At 40.4% G+C, this 11,293-nt stretch overlaps 1 long non-coding RNA gene across 1 annotated transcript; it reads right to left on the bottom strand.

Moving 5' to 3' along the window:
• Positions 1-263: 263 nt before the first annotated feature.
• Positions 264-10,881, bottom strand: LOC106731564 (uncharacterized). Its single transcript, XR_001367827.4, has 3 exons — positions 10,494-10,881; positions 9,736-9,824; positions 264-3,592 (listed from the first exon to the last, which is right to left on the bottom strand). It is a non-coding gene; the product is annotated as an uncharacterized LOC106731564 (long non-coding RNA).
• Positions 10,882-11,293: the final 412 nt, after the last annotated feature.

The raw sequence follows: 11,293 nt of genomic DNA, 5'->3' as shown, positions 1-11,293 counted from the left end.
TCTTTGGATCACACTTTTGAAAGCATAGCTTTCGAAAGTGAAAGTAGTTGAGATGCAGCATTTTTGGCGACCCCCCTTTGTCAAAAAACTTCTTTTCCTCAAAAATTGAGGTTTACGCTGCTTTTCAACAAAGGGGGAGAGGGTCGCTGAAAAAGCTGCATCTAAACTACTTTCACTTTCGAAAGCTCTGCTTTCAAAAGTGCGATCCGAAGATATGCAAATTCCTGCAGAATCTGCATATCTTCTTTCAACTTTTCCCAGTAGTCTAAATAAGCCCTCAGTCCGAACCACTTCCCACAGCTCCCACTAGCCAGGAATGGTTATAACCATTATTTACAGCCAACAAGTGCTGCAACCATCCATCCCAGTAGAGGTGCAGTTAAATATAATGGTGATGATCTGCCAGTACCTAACCTTGGCAAACCATGATAGATGTGGTGGAATCTGCATCCCTACAGGTTTTCAAGTCCCAGCTTGACAAAGCCCTGGCTGGGATGATTTAGTTGGGGTTGGTCCTGCTTTTAGCAACAGGGTGTTGGACTTGATGATCTCCTGAGGTCTCTTCCAACCCTATTGATTCTATTATTCTATTATTCTAACTGGATGTGGTCTGTGAGCTGGTATTTACCCATTGTTTCAGTAGAGGCTCACCACATGCAACTGTCAAAATGAGTCTTTGGGTGACAACAAAATGTTATAACCACCTCTCACATTTGGAATCAACTTTAGCTTTTCCCTTCTATTATCTTGAAAGGAATGTTCTAAAGTAAGAAATGTGACAAATGATATCAATATCTGCCACATATAGCTAAATTAGTTCATGGATTTATAAAGTATAACCTGTTCTTTGATCATTGGGACACCCAGTAAGAAAACTGTCTCTTTAAATCAGCAAAGTGTCTCCACACCATGCCTTTGCTTATGAACCTTTGGCCCCTCCCCTCCATGGGCTCCAGAATGCCTTTCCCTCCTCACAAATATCCCATAACCCTGCTTAGGGGGACACCTAACTAGTTTAATGTATCTACATGATGAGCTTGACTGTTTCCAATCTGCTCAGGAATGGTAAAACAAACATGATAAACCATCTTTATACCCAGCTAATCCTGCGGTTAACAGGGACATAGCCAGTGCCCCGACAGAGTGGGGGGAGGAAGGGTGGCAGTATTTTTGGTTGCCTGACAAGAGCCCCTAAAAGTTATTGCAGCACTTTGGGATCAAAGAGGCATTCAAATGCACAATGACACCATTCCTCCAGGGACATCCTAAACTGGAGATTAGGAGGAGATGGCACAGATGTTAATTACTTACTATGGAGTCTGTATTCCATCCAATAATTACCCCCACAGAAAACCCTGAGAGTACCAGATTCTCCAGTGTTCCAGATACTTTGTGCTGTCAGAATAGAGGCAAGAATCTGTCCCCATGTATTTGAGATTCATATATTTCAAAGCTACAAGGGACCATTGTTATTGTTGTGGGACCAATTATTTCCCCAAATAATTCCTAGCACACATCTGTTAGGAAAGCATCCAATCCTGGTTTAAAAATGGTCAGTGAGGGACAGGCCATCATGACTCTGTGTAAATTTGTCCAATGTTGATTTGTTTTCAAATAGAATAAAAATATGTAAGAGCTCATATTGTCAACAGGCACCTCCCTACAGGCTACAAGTACTAAAAGTCAAATTAAGCATCTGAAGGTGTGAATTAAGACTAAGGTGATGGAAAGGACTATTTGGGCATCAATATGCTAATGTGTCCTCCCAAAGGCCAGCTGGGCACACTGAGTGAGACACCCAGTAAGACAAAGGTCTTACTCCATACCTTTGCTTATGAACCTTTGGCCCCCTCCTCCATGGGCTCCAGAATGCCTTTCCCTCCTCACAAATATCCCACAACCCTGCTTAGGGGCCCACTTATCTTGGCAGTCCCAGGACACTTCCCAGCAGCCTGATGTACATCCCACTCACCAGCCATTGAGAGAAAAAAATATTTTGGCATCCTGCTGTAACAAATACAGAGAATAGATGCAGATCTGAAGAGTCCCAGTTTGGGAGGGAGGAATCCAAATACTAGGGGATCAAGAGTTAAGTGCAGAGGAGACTCTCAGCCCCTCAGGAACTTAACTTCATTAACTTACCAGACATCTGCAGAACATAGCTGAGGTAGAATTGGGTGTTCTCTGACTCACGACTCACCACTCACCAGCCCGTAGATGTCACCTGTACTTACAAAGTTCAAGTCTTCATGTTTCTTGCCTTTACAAAGGCAGGCATTGAAATGGCCTAATTGTTCCAAGAGTCCCTTTCAAGGAGCATTCCATGTGAGCGGACAATAGATAACAAATATAAAGGGGGGGGAGGGGCAGGATAAAGGCATACTGTCAGCTGTGAGAGAGATCCATTTTTTGCCTATGCGGTTTGCAAGCTGTGCAATGAATTAATTGAGAAGAAAAAGCAATGATGCTGAAACAATAGAATTCATCATTGGTAGAAGTGAACACTATACTTTTTACCTCCTCCCTGAATGGGAAGATAACCGACAGGAGGTGAAGCAGTGATATGAATCTACAGTCACATGCTTCAGTGCAAGAACACTTTTCCAAATGCTCTGCTCCTCCCTAGCTATGGTGATGGTAGGTTTTTTAGGGCAGCCTCTTTGGGGAATTCTCTCCCCTCTTAAACCTTGGCTCTATTTCTTTCTCTATTCCATTTGCTGCAATTCAATATGTTTGTTTGCCTTTTGCCCTCTGTTCATGTTACTACCTTCAGTCACTCCTAGCTATCCTCTAGTTATGATCTCTCCGTGTAATCATTAGATCACACACAAACTTGAAGTGAGAATATTTTATTACTTTTTGCTTAGAGGATTCCATGAATTTGATAGGATCTAGATGGTTAAATGAAGGTCTGAGACTTTAAGAGGGGCTAGAGAGGTTAGTCAGTTAAAAGTGATTTGGCAAGTACAGAGTTTCACTTTATCTTTACTTATGAGCCTTAAAAACAGCCCTGCACTAAATCCAATCTTAAAACTTTAGGGCTGGGTTTTTTGTGTGAAGCAGAATTGCATAACATCATTCTGGCCCTCCTTTCTAGCTCTCTCAGGTGCATTAGCCTGCCTAATGAAAAAGTAGTCCAGCAATGAAATCACATGTACTTTCCCACTGTGCTCAGTAAACACTTCTATATTAATGATGTGCCAAATGATTTCTCTCAATCTTTAGTTACCTTTAAAAGATGAAAATCATTGTTCACTTCTTTAGATGCACTGATTCTAAAAGGCAAATCATTCTCAATCACCCTTTTAAAGCAAGAAACAAGGGGAAATGATTAAACAAGAAACAGTGCAGTACATTACATAATCAGAAGATTAGAACTAGAAAAAGCAAAAGGTCAATTCACTCATTCTTTCACCATTGTTCCCCATAGAATAAATCCGAGAAAGGAATGTGATCCAGTCACACAGGAGGTTTTCTGGCCTTCATGAACTTTAACAAACTTTCCAAACTGACAGAGAGTTGTGTAAAAGCATCTTTTCTGAATCCATGTTGATTTCATTGGAGAATCAATTGAAAAGAACACCTTCTTTTCCTACAATGTGAAAACAATGAAGAAGATATGAAAAATATTTATTGTATAAAGCTGTTTTTCTACACAAATAAAAGATAATCCAAAACAGTTACCTCTTATCTTAGAGATGGCATTTGCTAGATGGCTTTGGAAATGAATATGTTGCACGCACATTGCAATTTTAAAGCATTTTTAATATTCAAGACCTTGTGGGAAGCTAATTACATGAATCATAAAATCATAGATTCCTAGGGATGAAAGAGACCTCAGGAGGTCATCGAGTCCAATCCCATGCCCAAAGCAGGACCAACCCCAACTCGTAGTGCATGAAGGGAAGCACTATTAAGGGCCTTTAATATAAATTGTGTCAATGTATAGTAAGAAGGCAGTTGTAGGTAGAAGCGTGTGTGTGTGTGTATGTTAGTAGCACCTCTACTGTAGTACCACTCTGCAGAATGGGGGTTTTGTTACTCAGATCTGCTATTTGGATGTTTTTTAAGATCTTGTCATGCTGCTGGAGCTCTAGAAGGTAATGGTGGCCAAGAGTTCCTTCTAGTATCTATGCTTGATTAGGAGTTTAAACTTTTTTTAAAAAAATGTGGATCTTGCTACTGTAAGTCAGGCTTTTGGTAATTTGAGGTTAGATTGCTATATTGCATTTCCAGAGTCTGCACTGTCAGCCATTCCTAAACCTCAAATGCGGCAGAATGTGGTTGCCAATTTGAGTGCTCACAAGAAACCCATTCACACTGTGATTTGCACAGACTCTCAATTTTTCTTGGTACCTTTTAAGATATTGTTTTTTGTGTTTGTCTGACTCTGGAGTTCCCAGCCATGTAAGTGAAATAAAAACCTGAATGATTTAGGTATTGGTAGATGAATTGACTGTCCTTGAGCACCCTGTTGTTAGGGTTGACACCTGATAACCAGATCTCCAAGGCCCTGGCCCTACCTTGCCTCTTCCTCCAAGGCCCTACCTCTATTACTTACTCCTCTGCACCCCTGCATGTAGGATTGCCAGGTGTCCGGTATTGACCTGGACAGTCCGGTATTTTCACCTCCTGTCTAGTTAAAAAAAAAAATTCAGAAAATACCGGACACCTAAAACTTCTGGTATTTTCTGTTTTTTTTCCCCCTGCCAGGAGGCGAAAATATCAGACACCTGGCAACCCTACGACACACTCAGCAACCGGACCTATCCCCCACCCCACCCCACCCCGGGCCCCCAGGCCCCCACCCTCAGACCCCGGACCCCCTGCTTACCTGGTTCCGAAGGGAAGCTGCCTTCTGGCTAGACCAAGAAAACAAGATGGCTGCTGGCAAAAAACCTAAAGATCTGAAGCAAGGGGAAGTAATGCCTTCCCTGGGTCTTAGTGTTCAACTTCTCCCTCTTCCTATCCCTATTCTGACTCTGCATGAACTTAAAGGGGCATGCTGTTTTAATGCTATTTTATTTTATTTTATTTTATTTTATTTTATTTTATTTTATTTTATTTTATTTTATTTTATAACTCTCTGTGTCCTTTTTTTTTCTCAACAACTTTGGTCTCCCTCTTTTTTTCCCCCCTCAACAGAATTTTTTCCCCAGTGTTTTTTTTTGGGGGGGGGGGGGGTTCGGTATTTTTGGTTAAACCATCTGGCAACCCTACCTGCATGTCAGAGGTGTCCCTGGATGGAGTGGGTTGATGGACATAGGCCTCCCTACCATCAAATGTTAACTGGGCTTTAGATATGGGTGTTGTTTAGGATTGCCAGGTCCCCAAAAACTAGGCACCTATCAATCCTAATATGGCAGCTGGACACAGAAGCCCAAACTCTGAGGCTTTGTCTACACTGCAGGGTTTTTGCGCAAGAAGTCTTTTGAGGAAGAGTTCTTCCGCAAAAACTTCTTGCGTAAAAGTGCGTTCAGACCTCAAAGCACATCGCAAAAGTGATGTGCTCTTGTGCAAGACAGTGTCTGTGCAAGAAATCTCTGATAGCCATTCATAGAATGGCCATCAGAGCACCTGTGCTTTTTCCGATAGGGGTTTCCTATGGAGTGTCCACACTTGCCTTTTTGCACAAGAACTCTTGCGCAAAAGAAGTCATTCCTCATGGGGAGAGGAATAATTGTGCCACCAAAAGCCTTCTGTTCTGCTTATTTACTTGCGCAAAAGCATGCTTGAGGTATGGACGCGCCACCATTTTTTGCGTAAAACCAGCTCTTTTTGCGCAAAAACCTTCTTGTGTGGATGTAGCCTGAATGTCCAGGTAATGTCCCGGCAATCCAACCTTTTGTGGCTGGAGTGCTCATTCACCTGGTCTTTGTCCTCCTTCTTAAAGGCTTTTTTACAGAAATGTCATACAGGTGCTCATCCAGTCAATACCTTTTTGGGGATATGGGTTTAATCAGAAAAATAACAGAAAAGTAAAAGTCAAAGTCCCATAAGCCTATCCCAAGAGAGGTTATTATCTCAGAGCCTGGGTGAGCAAAAGCACTCCTTAATGGGAGTCCATATTAATGGTTTTATAGGGTACATCTACAAAGTGGGGCTATTTCAGGATACCGGAAATATCTGAAAATAGTTATCCCATGTCTTTTAAATATGGACTGTTTAAAGATAGCACTTCCGCTATTTTGAAATCTATTTTGGCATCCCTGTAAGCCTTGTTCCACAAGTGCTTAAGGGATGTCTTGAAATAGCGCATTATTTCGAAATTTGGCGCTGTGTAGATGCTATTTCAAAATTCAGTCAAAATAAGGTACGCAATTTTCGTTGTGACAAGGTGTAACAGATGTGGAGCTGATATGTAATAATGTTATGAATACAGAGATATAACAATTTTATGAATACTACAGATCATAGAATTATAGAATCATAGAGCTGGAAGAGACCTCAGGAGGTCATCAAGTCCAGCCCCCTATCTAAGGAAGGACCAATCCCAACTAAATCAACCTGGCAAGGGCTTTGTAAAGCCAAGACTTAAAAAACTCTAGGGATGGAGATTCCACCACCTTCTTAGGTAACCCATTCCAATGCTTCACCACCTTCCCAGTGAAAAAGTTTTTCCTAATATCCAACCTAGATCTCTGCCACTGTAACTTGAGACCATTGCTCCTTGTTCTGCCATCCGTCACTACTGTGAACAGCCTTTCTCCATCCTCTTTGGAACCTGCAGGAAGTTGAATGCTGCTGTCAACCCTCACCCCCCTCACTCTTCTCTTCTGCAGACTAAACAAACCCAAATACCTCAGTCTCTCCTCATAGGCCATGCGCTCCAGTCCCCTAATCCTTTTGGTCGCCCTCCACTGGACCCTTTCCAATGCATTCACATCCTTTCTATGGTGGGGGACCAGAACTGGACACAATATTCCAGATGTGGCCTCACCAGAGCTGAATAAAGGGGAATAATCACTTCTCTGGATCTGCTGGCAATGCTCCTCCTAATGCACCCTAATATGCCATTAGACTTCTTGGCTACAAGGACACACTGTTGACTCATATCCAGCTTCTCATCCACTGTAATCCCCAGGTCTTTCTCTGCTGAACTGCTGCTTAGCCATTCAGGCTACATCTAGACTTCAACCCTCTGTCAGCAGAGGGATGCAAATCAAGAACATCGAAATTGCTAATGAAGCAGGGATTTAAATATTCTGCACCTCATTAGCATAAACATAGCTGCAGCTTTTTTTCGAAACAGAGTTTTTTCGAAAAACCAGCAGTCTAGATGAAGATATGTCAAAAATAAAGCCTTTTTCTACAGATCCTGTATTATTCAAAAAATGAGGTTTACAAGATTTGTCGAAAAAGGCTTTATTTTTGACAGATCTGCATCTAGACTGCTTTTTAAAAAAAAACAACCCCCAATTTCGAAAAAAAGCGGCAGCCATGTTAATGCTAATGAGGTGCAGGATATTTAAATCCTAGCTTAACTAGCCATTCTGATGTGCCTAATCTACATCTCTCTATCGACACACGCTCAGACCCCAGCCTGTAACAATGCTTGGGATTCTTCTGTCCCAAGTGCAGGACTCTCCACTTCTCCTTGTTGAACCTCATCAGATTTCTTTTGGCCCAAACCTCTAATCTGTCCAGGTCACTCTGTACCCTATCCCTGTCCTCCAGCATATCTACCTCTCCCCGTAGCTTAGTGTCATCTGCAAACTTGGTCAAACGGGAAATTATTGTATATTGGTTATTGATCTAACTTATATTGGAGTAGTACGATATTTATTATATGTATTTAATATTCATATTAATATAATACTCATTTGAAGGGAGGTGACACAATGGGTTCTCAGATAAGTATACCCAAACATATACTTGAGAGACATTGAGGAAACTTATTAATATCAAAGATCCTGTCTCTAAAAAGCCTTGTTTGCCAAAGAGGGAAGTTTCCAGGTTTAAAGGCCATCAACATTTCAAAAGTGGTTTGCTTTCTGTAAAGGGGGGACAAGCTGATTTAGAGCCTTCAGAACAATCAGTAGGTAGTTAGTCTTACCAGTGTCCCAGTGTGAAAGATGATTACATACTAGGCAAGGGTGTGGTCTCTTTTATTGTTCTTAAGATGCATGTTTTTCTATGCAAAACTTTTGGTCTAAATATTTCAGATTGTTTGTCACTGGTTATGACAGTCATTGCTCTGGATGGAAAAGTACTATAGTATGTGAATCTAGAGTAAGATTTGCCAAGGCAATCAGTTAGTACCAGGGGACGGCAGTGCAGGGCGCGTTTTCACTATGGGCTGGATCAACAGGCAGCAATCAATACAACGGGGATAGATTTATTGCATTTAATATAGATGTGATAAATCAACAGCTGACTGGTCTCCTGGTGTTTCCACCAAACTGAGAAATATAAGTAGAGTCAGTGGGAGAGCGTCAGCTGTCAAATTGACACTGTGAAGTTACTGCTGTAAGCAGACCTGAGTGCGTCAACTTCAGCTATGTTATTCGCATATCTGTAGTTGTATAACATAAATCGATATGGCATTATAGACAAAGGCTTAGAGTGGAACAAGCATATTATTTCATCCTGAATGGACTGTGTGACAGCTAGAGACCTGAGAATTGGGGGGAATGCATATGACAGAAGGCAGAGAGATGAGTATACTGTCATTCTAGAGATCTTTGGAGTTAAAAGTATGAGCTCCTAAGATATGTGGCTGAGAGCTTTAACAAAATCATATCCTCTGTGGGATTAAGCACATAGGTGGGGGAAACCACAGACACTGGACAGTGAGTTATAAAGTCCAGGAAATTAAATTGTGAACTATTTTCTGTAAATGAGTCCTATTTCAGAATACCAATAAGGCACAAATTTTGAACATTAAAGGCTATTAAGCTTTGGAACAAGTTACCTTGGGATGTGATAGGGTCACCATTTTTCTTCAATCAAGAGTATGCATCTTTCTAATGTACGGTCTTGATGCTGAAATTACTGGGTGAGATTCTTGGGCCTATGCTATGCCAGACATTAGACTAGATGATCAAATCTGCCTTTAAAATGTATGCATCTATGAAACAAAATTATGTCTGAAATTCTGTCTCAATATTTTTGTATGCATTTTAAAATTTTTGGCATAAGACTAATGCATAGAAAAATAGCCTATTGATGTGTCAGACATTTTTCTAAACAACATTCAGAGTCTGCTAAAACATGTTGACTGATTATAAATTATGTGTGTGGCAAGAAGGGGTTCTGAACCTTGCGGGTGAATTAAGAATTAATCAAAATTTTGTCAATCAGCACTCGTTAATGGATATGGTACACACCTTGTGGGAGACCCTCTCCTTCCTGGAAAATATGTCTTTTGTGTGTCAAGAAGCTACATTTTCATGGAGGCAAAGTTAACGCCTATCAATTATGGTCTTGTAAAAACTTGTTGAACCTCATAACCTTGTTATGTTTCTTCTGGAAAGTTGTGAGCGTAGCCAAAATTGCAGAGGCTAATTTATGCATGCTACCCAATCACCATAAGGATCTGCGGTGATCTCTAGATGGCTTCAGTAATGCTAATATCCCATTTAGTTGTGCTAATGGCTAAATTTAGAATGAGTACCCATTATCCATGAGTAGATCACAATGCAATCTAAAAACGGCTATAGCTTGAGCAAACTTTTCTACAGCGGCTGCCATTTTGTGATGGGCTGTTACACATAATACTCTGTTCCATCCTACCTCAGGCATTTTGCAGATGTATCACTTCAAGCAGTATTTATACAGGTACAGTTGTTTTGAAACAGATCAACATCTCCAAACATGGGTGCCTAAAGACAGTCAAAATGATACATAGTTAGGGTCCTAAATGAGCCTCTCTTTTTACTTCAAGGAAGACTTTTCTCCTTTCTCCCCACCTTTATTTCTTCACTTAGATAATTTATTTTGATTAGATAACTGTGCCTGTTCAAAGTGTATTTAATATCAGTGTGAGTTGGGGCCAGAACTTGAGGCAGCCATTTGGGAACAAATGGACAGAGAGTTCTGAGGAAAGGTGAAAATATAAATGCAAAGATACATGTAATGGCTGTACAATTATTTAGAAAAATAGCTATGAAATCTTTGTGCAGAATGGCTAATAATGGTCCTCTGCCAATCAAAATACAAAATACAATTATTTACATTTGTATACAGTTCTTGAGAAATATTATTTTTTCTGCATTTATTAAAATCAACCTTACCTCAAATAGATTAGACTGCCCCTTTAATCTGATTTCCTAGGTACTGTCAATAATTTTTCTTACACAGAAATTCAGTCACAGAGACTACCTAACACAGAAATTCAGTGAGCAAGACTGTCTAAGCAGTCCTGTTCACAAATGCTAAAATATTGTTTATTTGTATTGCAGTAGTATCTTGAGGCTCTGCCGAACTAGATGTTCTACACATATGCATTCTATTAAAAATAAAATAAAAAAATGTTGTGTAAATATACGTACCACAAATGTATACATCAAAGGGCAGATCCTGATCTCAGTTGCAGCAAAATAAAACTCAGTTACATGAGTATAAATACAATGAAATAGACTCACAGCCAGTTGGCTTCGGTGAAGACACTTCTGATATTCTCTCGGGTAACTGAGCTCAGATTCTGGCTCTCTGTTTTCTATTTCTTCAAGTCCTCATCAGAGATATAAAATTTAGAGGTCAAAGGAAACAGCTCCAACTTTACAGAATATTTGACAAAAGGATTTTTTTCTGTGTCCTTTTAAACTGAAGCTCAGTCAAGAATGTGCCAGTTTTAAAAAAATGACACAGCATTTTTATACCACCCTCCATGTATTTTAAATGTGTCAGATATCATGCTGGAAGTCATGGCTGAGAAAGTTGAAACAATATGAGACATGGTCCACGCATGCCATGGAGAGCTATTTTGCTGCCTATGCTTAATGCACTACAGAACAGAGGTTAAAGTCTATTACTAGAGGTTAAATTAAATAAAAAAATAAAGTTTTGTAAAAATAAATAATGATTTCAGGTCTCATTATCTGCTCCACTGCTGATTACTGTGGCTCTTTCTTTCATGAAGAATGCACCTGCTGTGCTGCTGAATGTGCCAGGTATGCCCTGACATTTCAATGACTGATGGGATGTTGATGGGCTATGTCTGCACAGCAGGTTTTATAGAAGGCCAGACGCAAAGCTTGCATTTAAAGATTATTTGCTTTTACCATGGCTTTTCTGGGAATGGAGAGTATAGGAGTCTTCCCCTGAGTTTGAACACACCATGCAGTGGCCA

Source organism: Pelodiscus sinensis, chromosome 1 (genome assembly GCF_052426305.1).
Source record: "Pelodiscus sinensis isolate ZL-2025 chromosome 1, ASM5242630v1, whole genome shotgun sequence".
NCBI lineage: Eukaryota > Metazoa > Chordata > Testudines > Trionychidae > Pelodiscus > Pelodiscus sinensis.
The sequence above is the reverse complement of the archived record's forward strand: the minus strand, read 5'-3'. Positions and strand labels throughout refer to the sequence as shown.